Raw genomic sequence first — 15970 nt, 5'->3', positions numbered from 1 at the left:
CTGCCTGTTGTGCCCTTCCTAACTTATCTTCCTTTTGATAAATCTGTTTCTTAATTCATAACTGTCTTGGTGAATACTTTCACCCCCATGACTCTAGAGATACCAAGCCCACCGCCACACACAGCATTTAGTCCCACATATTTCTGATCATAAATAATCAGAGGCTGCCTTTTTCCGGAAAGCATCCTGTGATTTGAACTAAAAAGTCCATAGCTCTAAACCTTAACTGCCAAACTACATACCAAATGAGAAATACTCTGAATTACTTTTTAACAAAAGTGATATAGATAATTAAAACCAGATGCTTTATTCAATACTCGTATAAGAGGTATATTAATATATGCTCATGTACATTATTCATCTACTAAATGAGCTGGAAAGATCCTATAAAGAGGTCATACTAGCACATAGACTTGCAGGTTAGAAATCAAAGCCACAGTGATGACATTAGGAAATTTTTAAGGCTAGTATTGGTAAAAGATGATCGAATTTATAAAGGAAGGAGATTATAACTATGTAAAGTAGCTAGTGTGAAAATACGTACAAAGAATGTCAATTTCAGCACTGTTTATTATAGTAATCAAACACTGGGAATAGCCATAAGGAAGTAGTTAAATTATATTATACCCATACAATAGAACACTGTGGAAACATCACATGCATGGAATACCACACAGTAAGATAGACCTGAACTATCGTGACACTTGCTTCAGAATATATTAAGAGAAGAAAAGCAAGACACAGGACAGTATACACAGCATGGGATGGGAAGAAGATTTATTTTTAATTAAAGAATAGGATAAACATTAATTTTTAAAAATACCTGGTAGAATCTTCCTAGCAGTGCCTTTTTTGCCTCTTGCACTTCTTTTTTCAGGTGTTTTTTGGTCCTTTCCCAAGAAGACCTGTTCATTTGTGGGGTCTTCACAAAGAGTGTTTTCTGAGTTCTCACTTGCAACCACCTCACAGCTTGACATGCAGCTTTCATTATTGTTGATACTGTCCTGCTCAGACACTTCAGGTTTTCCCATTGCACTGTCACTGCTGGTCAGATGCTCATGTCCATCCCTGCGAAGTTGATTTTCATTTTCATCTGATGCAGAAGGCAAGCGTGTTACACTCCTTTCCACACTGTCACCAGTATGACACCCATCTTGCGGTTCTATTTGCAGATTATATGTAGGAGTATCGCTGTCATCCATTAGAGCATCCTTTGTTGAACCATTTAAAGTTTCATTAAAGTCCTTCCATGTCTACAATGACAAAAAGAAAAAAAGCTACTTCATTTTCTAGCCTCTGTGGATTCTCAGTGTGCTCTTTGATTTTCCTCTTTTTGTGGGTTGTTTCAATATAAATAGGGACGCTAAGGAAATGACTGAAATTTATTCCTATTCCCTTCACCACTTCAACTGAATTCCAAATTCAGTTAGTTCTCGCTTCACCACAGTGGTTGTCAACCCTGGCTGCTCATCAGGATTACCAGGGAAGGCTGCCCAAATTTTATTCTAGACCTGCTAAATCAGAATCTCTGAGGATAGGTGCTTCTACTCTCTAGGTGATTCTAATGTGTGTCAGGTTGGGATCACTGACTTAAACAAATTCCTGGTTAAATAGGCTATTTGCTGAAATCAGTCACTTATATTATTCGTGGACATTTAAAAGTTAAGTGAAAGCTAGTTTACTATGTTTTTCTCTGGCTAATCAGCAGCAATATTGCAAATGAAAGCATTTAAATATTTAAATAAACTGAAAAAAACCATGTGGGGGAAAATTCAGGTAGCATGTATTTACACTATAATTATATCTTTTACTTCCTAAAAATAAGACCTGGAAAATACATTAGAATTGCTGGCAAAATCCTTTTAAACACTTAAAGAAAAAAAAAAAAGGTCACGATTAACTCTAGGTTATTTAGTATACAGCTAGAAAAACCTAAATCTGCTCCAAGGATACTGCTAATATCTCAAAGATTTATAAACAGATAGCAAACTCTTTATCAGTCATCTTTTATTTCCTCATAATGTAAAAGTATATTATATTTTAAGGAAAATAATGGTTGTGAACCAAATATTCCAGTAATTCTTGAAAAGAAAAAAGAAAACCTTAGTGAGAGGACTTTTAAAAATTATTCAAATTAATAAGTAGAAATGCTTAATTATTAAAAAAAAAGTAAAAAAAAAATTTTTTTAGAAACTTGCCCATAGTAGGTCTTTCTGTCATAAATCTACCTTTTTCCTTCTCTTCATCTTGATAATCAACTGTTTTAAAACTTGAAAAAAAAAGTAAATAAAGAACAAGTTTTTAAAAACATGAAAAGTACAAAATAAAATAGTAACCCCAAGCTAGCATATATTTTCAACATATTTTGCAACTAGAATATTTTTGATTCAAACAGAAAAGCACTGCCTCCCCCCCCCCAAATCTAAACCTGGCTGGTATAATTTTTCTTAAAATATATAGTACATATCTTTACTGATCCTGTGAAACTAGTAACAACCTCAGCTGCTTTCTAATTTACATAATCAAGAGGTATTTTAACATGTATTTGCAGTTGAAAGTATAAGGTTTTTACTTTTGCCTTCAAGGGACACAAAGGTCACATGCCAAGAGGGATGGTGGAAATAGAAAGCATTACAGAGAGCCCAAAACAATAACAATCACTTCTTGAGACTCTATCATGCATCAGAAACTGTGAGGAATTTTATATACCTTATTTCTAGTCCTCAAAAGAAGCCTACAAAGAGAGTATTCACCCTCTGTTTTAGATGAACAATCTGAATCTCGTAGAGGCAAAATAACTTAAGATCATATTCCTGGAAAGAAGTGGAAGTGGATTTGAACCTAGGTCTTCCTGCTTTGTGGATCCTATGTAATTCAGTAAGACTAAGGGCACCAGAGAGACCTAGGTTCAAACTCTGGCTCTGCCACTTAACAAGCTGTGCGTGTAACCTTACTCAAATTGCTTAACATCTACAAGCCTCAACTTTCTTATTTGTAAAACTGCAGAACTGTAAAACCTAGCTTGATCAGTCATTTCTGAACCGCAGACAAAACTGCGAGTAAAGTACTTGGGGTGCCTGGCCCACAGTAAACGATCAATAAAAGTCATTACATCTCAAATCTCATAGGCTGGTATCAAGTACTGATAGGTTTACTCGAGTCTTTAGCCTTACTGCAGGTTCAGAAACAGCTTTTCCAAACACCATTGTATAATCAGGCGTTTAATGTTAGACATGCTAATCAGTATCATTTGAATATATTGAAGTATTAATTAATGTTGGGAATGTCTCATTCAGTTACTGGAATGCTTAAGTGTCCATTCTGAGGACCCTGTTTCAGATGACTAAGATACTAGAAATGAGTGATTAAGACTCCTCGGTAAGGGTAAAATTGCAGATCACATTTGCATCTTTGCTGAGTGTCATGTCCAAGACCCTAAGTTAAACTATTCAGACTAACACTCCTATTCAATTCTCGAAATTACCCCAGCAAATAGATGATTTTAGTCCTGTTACACTGTTAAGAAACCAAGACTCATATCTTATCAAGTCATTCAGCTAGTAGGTTTAGAAATGGAATTTGGGCCACTTATGATCCTGAGGTCATAACTCTTAATCATTATACTCTATGGACAAAGGGGAGGGAGTAACTCAGTGTGTTTCATTTCAGTTATGGTATGTCCCAATTACAGATCTCCCCTGCAGCAGAGGACACATTTCTAATGACCAAAAAGCTCAAGTTCCTGAAAGTGCTTCTTTTCCTGGGAAGTGCTAGATCCATACAGTACGCCATTTCCTGTATACCTCAACATCTTTTCTTGGGAACTTTTCAGGGTGCAGGGAAGACATACTATTTAAGTAAAGCAGTTATTATCAGTAAAGTAGGCATTCCTTTCCTTGGGCCTCAAATCATTTTGTATTCAGTTCTTTTGTGATGACAAAATTAGTTTAACTTTCAAAAGATAATTTTATAAACTACTTTCTAAACTACTTTCTACTCATGGTGGAAATGTGCTGTAATTTTAAAAATAAGATACCTAACAATATATCAAGGTCTGGTTCAAATGTCATTTACCCCAGTTTGCCTTTCTTGATTTCTCCATCTCAAAAGACCATATATAATATATGCCTCTCTAACATTTTATCACTCATAGTCCTTCCCAAATATTGCTCTGCACTGTATATTTTTGCATACGTGTCATATTAGGGTAGAACTACTTGAATACTCATAATGGAGTCATAGATAATTTTTATTCTTCATAATGTCTAGCCCTGGATTTGTACTTATTAGATACATGAAAGAGTAAAGAAACAATTTTCTATGATTTGTCTCTGAAAAGGAGAAAGACACATGGACTCCCATTTGCATCTCGGCCTCTACTCTGAGAGGTAAAGGGGCCTACTGCACAATATTTGGCTTCTATCTGCGTCCCTAACACAGTTCAATAAGTATACATTAATTTAAGCAATAAGATACACTTTTAAATGGGATTTCTAATCAGTACAGTCCTATTGCTTTTAGACACAGTTATAAATATGTCACTTTTGTCAATTCTTTCTCCTTTCTTCTTCCCCTATGCTCTACCAATAGCATTTCAATAGGTTGATTTTTTGGTATATGTGACATCTCACTACATGAAAGTACTTGGGCATGAGAAAAATCACAAGGAAAAAGAGGCCCAGTTAATACACAGTATTTTAAAATATGCACAAACAGTGCACGGGACCTGGAAGTTATCAGTACAGTTGAGAGTGCATTCAAATTTATTTGCTATATCTAAACAGTATGGCTATTGTCTAAGAGTCCCTATGTCTATACCAATTATCACAAAAGAAACAGTGATATACTGCAATCACTGCTACAGCACAGACTGACATATTTTGTCTTTTAAAAGCATAATATGGAATGCTGCCCAAGTTTCCAGACTCTTGTGGCAAAATAGCATTCCAAATATGTACACGGTATAAAAGTCATTTAACATGTTGACTTTCTACAGCTGAAGAATTTCAAGCAAATATATTAAAGTGAGTCTTACACAAAACATGAAAACCCTCAGAACTTTGAGGAAGAAACTTTAAATAAACCAATATTTTATAGTTGCAGGCTAAGAAAAAGAAATCTACATTTTGTCAAAAGCATAATCTCAATCCCAGATAGGATTTGACTTCATTTTTCATACTTCTTAATGTATGTTTGAATAGATTAAACATTAGGTAGTGTTACTGAAATTAAATACTATACTTTTACTTTTGAAGCTAAGATCTTTCTCAAGAATTAAGACTCATGGCCGAGTACAATGGCTCACGCCTATAATTCTAGCACTTTGGGAGGCCAAGGTGCGAAGATTGTTTAAGCCCAAGAGTTTGAGACTAGCCTAGGCAACACAGAGGGACATCTCGTTTCTACAAAAATAAAAAAAATAGCCAGATGTGGTGGTGTGTGCCTGTAATCCCAGCTACTTGGGAGGCTGAGGCAGAAGGCTCGCTTTAGCCAAGGAGGTTGAGGTCGTGATGAGCAGTGATACATGCCACTGCACTCCAGCCTGAGAAACAGAGTGAGACCACCTTTAAAAAAAAAAAGAAATAAGATTCAACCCCAAATTTAAATATGATGATTTATAGCAACCAAAATTTAGAGGAATATAGCTATCAAACCAACAAGGTAGTCTACTAAACCCAAATTAAAATCTGTCTGCTCCTAGTCAATTCAGAATTGAGAAAGTGATCACATGCATATATTATTGTTTTATTATGGTCACTGCATACCACTTTACTTCTATTTTACCACCTTACTTACTAGGTATGCTTCGATACCATTTATATCTCATTGTTAAATCTATAGTCTTCTTTGACTAACACTGTATTTGTTTAAACATATTTGCCTATAGGCAAAATTCAGTATACCAGAAAATAACAGTATTTCTCAGAAGAATTATTCTAAAAAATTCTGACTCACAATAAGAAATCCATTTTTCACTGAGATCCAGTAATACAAAATATTTACATATATGTAGCTACAGCTTTACCTATACATAACTAAAAATTACCTATAAGCGAAATTCAGTATACTGGTAATCAAAAGTATACCTCAGAAGAATGATTCTCAAAGATGACACACAATAACATATTCATTTTTCATTACGATCCAGTAGACACAAAAAATTTACATATATGTAACTAAAATTTAACACATGTTAAGCACTCTGATACATTCTCTAATCCATTCAATACTATCTCATAAAAATTTATATATATAAGTTGGAGTTTTTTGGGGTTTTTTTAAGTTGGAGTTTTATTCTGTCTGAAGTGTAGTGGTATGCTCATAACCACTGCAGCCTCAGTCTGCTGGGCTCTGGTAATCCTTTCACCTCGGCCTCCCAAGTAGTTGGAGCTACAGGTGCATACCACTACACCTGGCTAATTTTTTAATTTATTGTAAAGACAAAGTCTCACTATGTTGCCCAGGTTGGTTTTGGACCCCCGGGCTAAAGCAATCCTCTTGCCTCTGCCTCCCAAAGTACTGGGATTATAGGAATGAGCTACCATCCTCATCCTACTATCTCAGGGGTGTCAAAAAAATGTATACAAATTTTAAGTAAGACATTTGCAAATGTATATACATTTTTTTTGCCACCCTCTGTGTTTTTTAAATGCTGATCAAGATCCACTACGATGGCCAGTTACAGTGGCTCATGCCTGTAATCCCAGTACTTTGGGAGACCAAGGTAGGAGGAGGATTACTTGATCCCAGGAGTTCCAGACCAGCCTAAGCAACGCAGTGAGACCTCATCTCTATCCCTAAAAAAACCAAAAAATTAGCCAGATGTGGTGGTGCATACCCATAGCCCCAGCTACCTGGGAAGCTGGGGTGTAAGGATTGCCTGAGTCCAGGAGGTTGAGGTTACAGTGAGCTGTGGTCATGCCAATGTATTCCAGCCTGGGTGACAGCATGGAACTTCCAACTAAAAAAAATATCCACTAGGTTGATTTCATATCTCACAAAGGGCTGTTGACCATAGCAATATGGTGTAAGGCAGTTTTTAGGAATTACAGCATCTCAATCTGAGGACCACCAACTGAGGATCACAGAACGTTGCAATGATCTCCAAACTGTTTTCTGAAAGTGATTCAGAACTTCTGAAATTCAGATATGAACTTCACTTAAAATGTAGTCCCCATAATTTCAATGTAATAATGTTTGCTAATTATATCATTCCTCTCACCTTAAAATGTAACTAAAATTACTACCCTTGATTCAGGGTTATTTAGTTAACATCTTCAACTGTCAGCTATATTCTATATCTCTGCTATCCAATATGGTAGGCACTAACCACACATGGCTACTGAGTATTTACTGACTGAATTTTTCATTTAAAAAAATGTTAATTAATTTTAAATAGACAGCAATTCAGTTATTGAAAAGCTTAAATATGTTTGGAGTAACTTGGGGACGTGGATCTTTTTCACGTGTAAATGTTATGAAATTGAAATGCCAATCAAATATTTCCAATGAAAATTGTTCCCAAATTATATTTATAAAATACATACCATATTTTGATGACTGAGTGTGAAAAAAATATAAAAGAACTCACTCCATAATTCTGATTACATATTGAAATGATAATATTTTGGATATACTGGACAAACTATTATTAAAATTAATTTTACCTTTTAAGACGCTTTTCTAATGTGGTTACTAGAAACAAAATTATATATATGGCTCACATTATATTTCTATTGGACAATGCTGCTGTTTATGACAGTGTCTTGACAATGTCACAGTAGCTAGGGATGGCTCATGGTGAACCATTCCCTTCTGGATTCTTTCTTGTTAATACAAGTTAGGCTGTAGGCATTTCTTGGCTATGGATATTATTACTACAACTAAACATGGTAAATACTAACTGAAAGAAATATATGATATGTGCTTTTAAAATTGATTTGTACTCGTTTATATTTTCTGTATTCAAAATGTAAATACCAGGATCACGTCATCCCTTTTTTTGGTACTTTCCCACATTTAAAATATGCCAGGTATTTAATAAAAGCTAAATTGTTCTATAACTAGTAAGACTTTCAGTAATCACTCTACATACTTAAATTTCTACATAACAGTACAGTACAAAAGTAAGATTGTTTTAATATTTCCTTAATAAGAATAAAAACCACAATTTCATAACAAGAAACTCATTCTTGATATAGGAGAAAGGTCACAGAAGAGAAAGTTTATGCTATAAGGTAAGCAAGATGGATAAAAATGTGACAAAGTACATAACAAAACAAATATATAAAAGGAAAAACAAAAATAAAAGTGAAGGTAATGTTTCTAAGGAAGATAACATCAAATATATTTTTTGTGCAGAGAAAGCATGTTAAAAATCTGAAGACATTAACTGAAACTATGTGACTCAAATGCCAAAACAACCTTGGGACAGATAAGTTGAATGAAAGGAAGCATAATTTGCTTCATTTCCTGAGTCCTCCTTTTTATATGGGGCTCAGTTCAAAATAGCTTACACATCTACGGGGTCTTAGAGCTCAAAATCCATTACATAAATGGAAATGACAGGTCAAAAGCCTCATTGTGAGTATACCCAAGCTGTGCAAAGATACAGTCATAGCTTCTATTTTCCTCTTCTCTCTTATACACAGATGCGTATATAAGGTTTACTTAAAGAAACAAAATAGAAGCAAATCTCTAAAACACTATGAGTTCAAGGACATCTTCAGGCATGCAGAAACATGTAATCTTAGTAGTTTTTTCTAACAATTTTTTTCAATTAAGAAACATCATTAATTAGAAATCTTGCCTACTTCACAGTGACTGAATTTATGTTTCAAAATGTTCCTGATAAAGAATGGGTAAACCACAGCATACAAAATTATCGGTAGCAACAGCATTTTCTATAGTTAGTTTCACAGAACTAAAAACATACAAATTAGAGGAAATCACAGTTTAGGGAAAGAAGTCACTTCCCCAGGCCAACACACAAATTATGTTTATTTGGTTTTAAATGCCTCTTTGTTGTAAAACGTACTGAAATTGTACTTTTAAGCCACAACCAACAGAATCTAAGATGTGAAAATACTTTTTGGTTCAGATCATAACCACTACTTTTAAAACAAAATTGGATTCCAATTTTGAAATTATTTTGAATTAAATTTTGATTCCAACTTAAAATAAAATTTGAATCAAATTTTAAAACAAAATTGGATTCAGTATCTGAAACCAGACCCTGTACCCTTAACCACTATAATCATTTTTATATTTTAGAAAACTACTATTCTCAAATGTATATGTTGTAAACACTAAATTGCTAACTTAAGGAGACAACAAAATGAACAATTTCCAATATCTTGAAATTTTTTAGACATATAGAATTTAGAAAAATAGGCTAAGAAGCAAGATAAAATAAAAACTGTCAAGACTTTTTATTTGCTTCATTCCTTAAATGTGATGAGCTCATTTCTTCAGGTTTATATGTTAAGCTATGTAACATCCCTGTTAGAAATTATCATAAGATATTTGACTTCACCCTTGTATACACACAGAAAAATTTCTAACATGTAGGTCACAAGTATTTACGAATTCAACATCATAGCTGAAGAAGGAATAGCATGCAAGAGTCTACAATCTTTGATAGTGTGCTCATAATGAGCAAAGAAATTGATCATGCATATATATCCATCATACTTGTTCATAAATTATATATATCCACACTAATATATATTCATTTTAAACATATGCAAAGACAAACATTAAGAAAAGATAAAAGAGTTTTATTTCTGACAAAGGCCAAAGAATGGCTCATTTCAGACAAACCCTTATGCTGACAACTAGAAAAGGTAGCAGAAAGCTTCAGTTTAGAAGCCAAAAAAGCTGAGCAGAGCTTTCGGTAGACTCACAGAGCTGGAGGAAAGTCCACTGTAAAGGGCCTACCAAGAAGAGGTGGCCATAAGCTTTCAGGTGGAACCTAAAAGGGAGTAGGAAAGAAGTAGGAAAAGAAAAGGTGAGACTGCCCTCACAGAGACTAACACCCAGAAGAATCATGTTATCGCTGGTAGAATTAAGGTGATCTGTCTTAACCCTGTTGACTGCCAGAAACCAAAGTAAAGCCTCGCTGCGGAGGCTGGCTACAATGGCTCATGCCTGTAATCCCAGCACTTTGGGAGGTCGAGGCAGCAGAATCGCTTGAGCCAGCAGTCCAAGACCTTGTCTCTACAAAACAAAAACAAAAAAGAGGTCAAAGCTTCAGTGAGCCATGATGGTGGTGCCATAGCAATGCAGCCTGGGCCACAGAGTGAGAACCTGACTCAAAAAAACAAAACAAAAAATCAAACAAAAAAACCCTCAAAAAACCCTGGCTGGTAGAAAAATCCAACAAGGGTCAAATTCTTTCCACATGTTTCCATCTGTAATATCTAGTTTCATTTGTAATATCTAGTATGTAATCCAACAACCAGGCATACGAAAGATCAAATTTTGATTAAAAAAATAAAACTGGTGTGGGAGGGAACAGCAGAAACAGATTCTTCCATATATCGGAGGGAAAGCAGGGAGCTGGGAAGCATAGAGAAGGTTTAAAATAGCCAGTGTGGGAAACTGGAACAATAACTAACTTGGCAACATGAAAGATTGTAGGGCTGCGGCGAAGGTCTACTGTAATAAGTTCCACTACAAATTCAGTCTCTATTCCACCTGGTTATATACACTGTCTTCAACTCAATCTCACAATGCAAATAAGTCACAAACCAGCAGCTGAAAGAATCTTTTGTCCTAACCTTCCGCATGAGTATAAAAGTATCAATAGGAATGCTGGAATTTCCTCATAAAAATGGAAAGAGATTTTTTTCAGTCTATCTCAACACCATTTATACTTCTGTTCTTTATTCTGTACAGCTCTGCCATTCTTCTTCCTACTTATTTATGTAGACAACTAAATGCAGTTCTAAAATCCTTGCTTCTGGTTTATTTCATTTAAAGAAAACGAATTCTTAAAATGCTGACTTATATTGCAATTATACTCAAATAAATATCACAACTAAAAGAAAAGTGACAGTACTTCCTTTTTGTGTGTATGCTGAGGTCTTACTTTGTTACCCTGGCAACATCATGGTTCACCGCAGGCTAGATCTCCTGGGCTCAGTAATCCTTCCACCTTAGTCACTGAAGTAGCTGGGACTGCAGATGTGCGCCATTATGCCTGGTTAAGTTTTTTAGTTTTTGTAGAGACAAGGTCTCACTTTGTTGCCTAGGCTGCTCTTGAACGTCTAGGATCAAAACAATCCTCTCACCTCCACCTCCCAAAGTGCTGGGATTGTAAGCATGAGCCACCACACCCAGTAGATAATACCTATTTATTGCGCATTACTTGGATCTCACAAACACTATTCACTAATTTTTTTGTGTGGGTGGTTTTGCATGGCTTAGAGACACTTTAATTCTAAAATGCCACCTCTTTTTTGAAGTGAATTTCAAATTTTGTCTTATTTCTTAGTAATTTAGGATTTTTCTAACATGATACAAGATTAAATTCTTGTACCAATATAAGAAAGTCAACATAATGACTTCAAGAATCAGAAAATATGAGTTCTAAGGTCATCCCATCTCTTGGAATCTAAGTTTTTTCCTAACTTTAACATTTGAAGATTCTACTGCTAGCGTAGTTCCCAGGTTCTCTGTCAATTGTGTTTTACTATTTCAAGTCTAAAGCAAATATCACTTTCTAGTTTATTAGGCATATGAATTGCAATCACTTGTTATCTAGTTAAAAGTATAGCTGCTGGGCACAGTGGTTCACGCCTCTAATCCCAGCACTTTGAAAGGTGGAGGAGAGAGGACTGCCTGAGCCCAGAGGTTCAAGACCAGCCTGGGCACCTCAGAGAGACCTTGTCTCCACAATAAATCAAAGAATTAGTCAGGCATGGTGGCACATGCCTGTAGTTCCAGCAACTTGGAAGGCTTAAGTGGAAGAATCGTCTGAATCCAGCAGGTCAAGGCTGCAGTGGCTGTGAACGTGCCACTGAACCCCAGCCAAATGTATGGGTGGCAAAGTAAGACTCCAACTCAAAAAATCAAAACAAAACAAAAAAAAGTATAGCTAGGCAAATTCACGTATTTTCTTCTGCCACCCTTATTATCTACTCTCCCTTATCCTGAAGAATGATGATATAATGTTGCCCTTTGAATGGGAACATGATGCTTCTGCCCCACATCCAGGAGAACACTGGTTTTAACTGTCAATACAATACAGGTGCTAATTCTTTGTCTTACCCAGTGCTCTTTCTAATCAAAAGCATACATTTGGCTGGCATTAAAGGTTAGTATGAGGACATGAAACAAGGCAAATAAATCTCCACATGGAGGCTGAATTTTGATCTCAGAAATTGAGTGCTTTAACTGAACTAAAAAGTTATCAAAGGCTCGGTGGCTCACCTGTAATCCCATACCTTTGGGAGGCTGAGGTGAGTGGATTGCCTGAGCCCGCGGGTTCGAGACCTGCCTGGGCAGCGAGACCTCATCTCTACAACAAATCAAAAATCAGCCGGGCGTGGTAGCGCATGCCTATAATTCCGGCTACTTGGAAGGCTGAGGCGGAAGGATCGCCGGAGCCCAGCAGGTCGAGGCTGCGGTGGCTGGGAGCGGCCACTGCACTCCAGTCTGGGTGACAGAGTGAGACTCCTACTCAAAAAAAAAAAAAAAAAAAAAAAAAAGTTATCAAAGGGTAACATTATATCATCGTTCTTCAGGATAAGAAAGAGTAGAGAATAAGGGTGGTAGAAGAAAATGTGTGAATTTGCTTAGCTATACTTTTTTGTTTTTGTTTTTTTGGGTTGGAGTCTCAGTTTGTTGCCCCAGGCCGCCTTGCCCTGCTGGACTCAGGTGATTCTTCCACTTAAGTCTTCCAAGTTGCGGGAACTACAGTGTAAAAGACTGCTGTCTACTAAGAACAAGATATCTTTAGTAAACACAATGGGAGAAGAGACAGATGAGACCCAATCTGCCTTTTTGAGTTTATACTCTAAAACTGGCTAATTAAAAAGAAAGTTTATATTTTAATAGGAAATAAGTTATAAGACGTGTCTACAAACCCTACCCTAATGGTCTTCCTTCCCCCAAAAATCTGTTACAAAGAAAAGTGTGATGACAGGCAAGTTCTTTGAGAGTCAGAGGAAAGGTTACTTTTATTTGTGAAGAAGTATAATGTGTAAATATTTTAAAACATTCAATTCTATTACAGAAAATAAGAGGCACAAATAAGGGAAAGAGATAATAACTACGAAGCAGAGATAATAACTACAAAGCAAAGAGCTTGAGAGGTTAGATACAGAAAAAGTAAATAAAGCATATGTGTGCTAAACAGATAGGAAGGAATGAAAGAACAGGAACCAACAAATATTCATGAGGCATTAAATCAGCCATCCATTGGTGACATCAATTTCTAGACCTGCATGCCTTTTGTCCAAGAGACAGATGAAATCCATAGCTGCTCATCACGCTAACTGGTCAGCAACAGTTTCAGCCAGGTGTATCAGTCCCTGCTTTTCTCCGATAGGTGAGTGAGTATTGACTCAGGCACCTTCAGTCTTTTGAGCTGACTTGTTCATCTTTAACTGCTGTTGGGAGGGAATGCTGACGTAGCTGAGAAGGGACAAGACTGATGATGTGACATAACTGTCCACACACAGACTCTTTTCCCCTTGTACCTGGCTTCCTTCTACCATCTCCCTCAGGAAGCAGCCTCTTGCCAAGGCTGGTCTCTGAAGGATATGCATATTCTCAATAATGAATTATGGGATGCAGGTGATGGAATAGAGCTAACAATGTAGGTGGTACCCTTAATCAATATGAAACACTGTCTAGCAATTTGAATAATTAACTTGCTTGATTATAAAACTACTCGCAGTACTGTCATAAGGTGCGGATTCTTCAGTGATGGGCTACCATCAGTGCCTCCTGTAAGTTCTAACAAACGAATGTCTTTCCCTGCTGGACATCTGAGTGACTTCTTTGGAACAGATATAGAACATTGCACACAAGCCTTCTGAGATTTGGGGTACAACTAACTGTATAAGGCAGTTCTGAAGTGGTGTGTTCCTTCCATTCTACTTATACCTTAAGTGCACGAGAGGCAATTTCAAGAGAACAACAAACAGGAGCAAAATAGAAAGGTTAGCAAACATAGGGTGTGAACAGCAAACGTGGACTTTGAAATAAGAGTGCTGAAAGAGAGTACTAAGAGAAAGGACTGATAAATTGAGGTGGGGCAAGACCATGACAAAGGAATTTAGACCAGTACTTTCTACACTGCTGTGAAAGACCATCTTTTTCCCCCCAGTTGGCCATAAACAAATCACTAGGGGAGAAAAGAGTAGGGGAAGATACAAAGCACAAGACAGGATCTTGCTCTGTCGCCCAGGTTGGAGTGCCATGGTGTGATCACAGCTCACTGTACCTTCAAATTTCTAGACTCAAGCAAACTTCCCACCTCATCTTCCTGAGTAGCCGGGACTGCAGGCACATGCCACCACACCCAGCTAATTTTTTTTTTTTTTTGAGTCGGAGTCTCACTCTGTCGCCCAGACTGGAGTGCAGTGGCACACTTCCGGCCACCACAGCCTCGACCCGCTGGGCTCTGGTGATCCTTCTGCCTCAGCCTTCCAAGTAGCTGGAACTACAGGTGTGCGCTACCACGCCTGGCTAATTTTTGATTTATTGTAGAGACAAGGTCTTGCCAAGTTGCCCGGGTGGGTCTTGAAGCCACGGGCTCAGGCAATCCATGGGCTCAGGCAATCCACTTGCCTTGGCCTCCCAAAGTGCTGGGATTACAGGCTGAGCCACTGAGCCCAGCCAGTTTTTAAATATTTTATTTTACAGAGACAGGGTCTTGCTTGCTCCTCACTGGTCTTGAACTCTTAGCCTCAAGCAGTTCTCTTGTCTCAGCCTCCCAGATTTCTGGGATTACAGACATGACCTACTATGCCTGGCCACAAATCCAATTCTTAAAGTTATTATAATCAGATAAAATTTATTGTCAAAACACTATGGAAGTTTCTAAACTCTCAATTTCTGGAATTATCTAAATTTAGCAGGGAACAAACAGTAAATGGACTGTCACTGGACCAAAAACTATAATCTGAGTGGCAATGGTTTAGATTTTTCGTGGTTGGGATCGAGAAGCCATTAAAGGCTTCCAAATATGGGAGCCTAAGTATCAGAACAGTGCTTTATGCAGATAAGCCTAATGGTAATATACATGATTGATGAGGAGAAACTGGGCTAAAGAGATGAGATGTGTGAGATGAGATCTTAATCTAGGAAGATAGTGTTGTGAATATAAACAAGAATATGAAGATGGAGTTCATAGTTGGTAGTACTGAAGAGATGTGGAAGAGAAGACACAGTCGGGAATCCAAGACACCTCCCATTCTTCGATCTCAGAGGTCTGGGAGACAGCAGCGGAGTGAGAGAGAATATAGGAGGAGGAACTATTCTGTTTACCAGTTATAGCTTTGCTAGTTGCCTATCCCGTCACCTCCAGATACAGGCTCCTCTACCCTCAGAGTTGTCAGTAACAGATGATGGGAGATAGACTACAGTGGGAGAAGGCAAAGGAAAGACAAACAGTGACAGCAAAGTTGTGTTTAACTTCATTTTTTGATTTGTGTGACGGGTCGGTAACTTTGGTAACTTTTAGCATATGTATCTGAAAGTTTCATCTCATAAAAATTAGTATATATAAGATATTGACAATTGCATGTTTGACTGACATGAAAGTTTACAATTATTTTTTAAACTTTAAGGAAAAAAATTTCTTAAGAAAAACCCTCTATCAAAAGGATAAAAAGTTATACTAGATACCATTAAAATAATGAGAAATAATACACATTACAAGAATACTTTTACTTATGATATTAGCAGATATCTCATAATATTCCGCCTATAAAACACTTCTTTTCTCCCTACAGAA

The 15970-nt window shown here is 36.8% G+C and overlaps 1 pseudogene; it reads right to left on the bottom strand.

The window, feature by feature from the left end:
- Window positions 1-806: 806 nt before the first annotated feature.
- LOC103263732 overlaps window positions 807-15970 on the bottom strand; it is a 36141-nt pseudogene continuing 20977 nt past the window's right edge.

The sequence above is a fragment of the Carlito syrichta genome, unplaced genomic scaffold (genome assembly GCF_000164805.1).
Source record: "Carlito syrichta isolate Samal-C Ts95f unplaced genomic scaffold, Tarsius_syrichta-2.0.1 Scaffold305242, whole genome shotgun sequence".
Classification (NCBI taxonomy): domain Eukaryota; kingdom Metazoa; phylum Chordata; class Mammalia; order Primates; family Tarsiidae; genus Carlito; species Carlito syrichta.
Note: the sequence above shows the minus strand (reverse complement) of the source record. Positions and strands in the feature narration are given on the sequence as shown.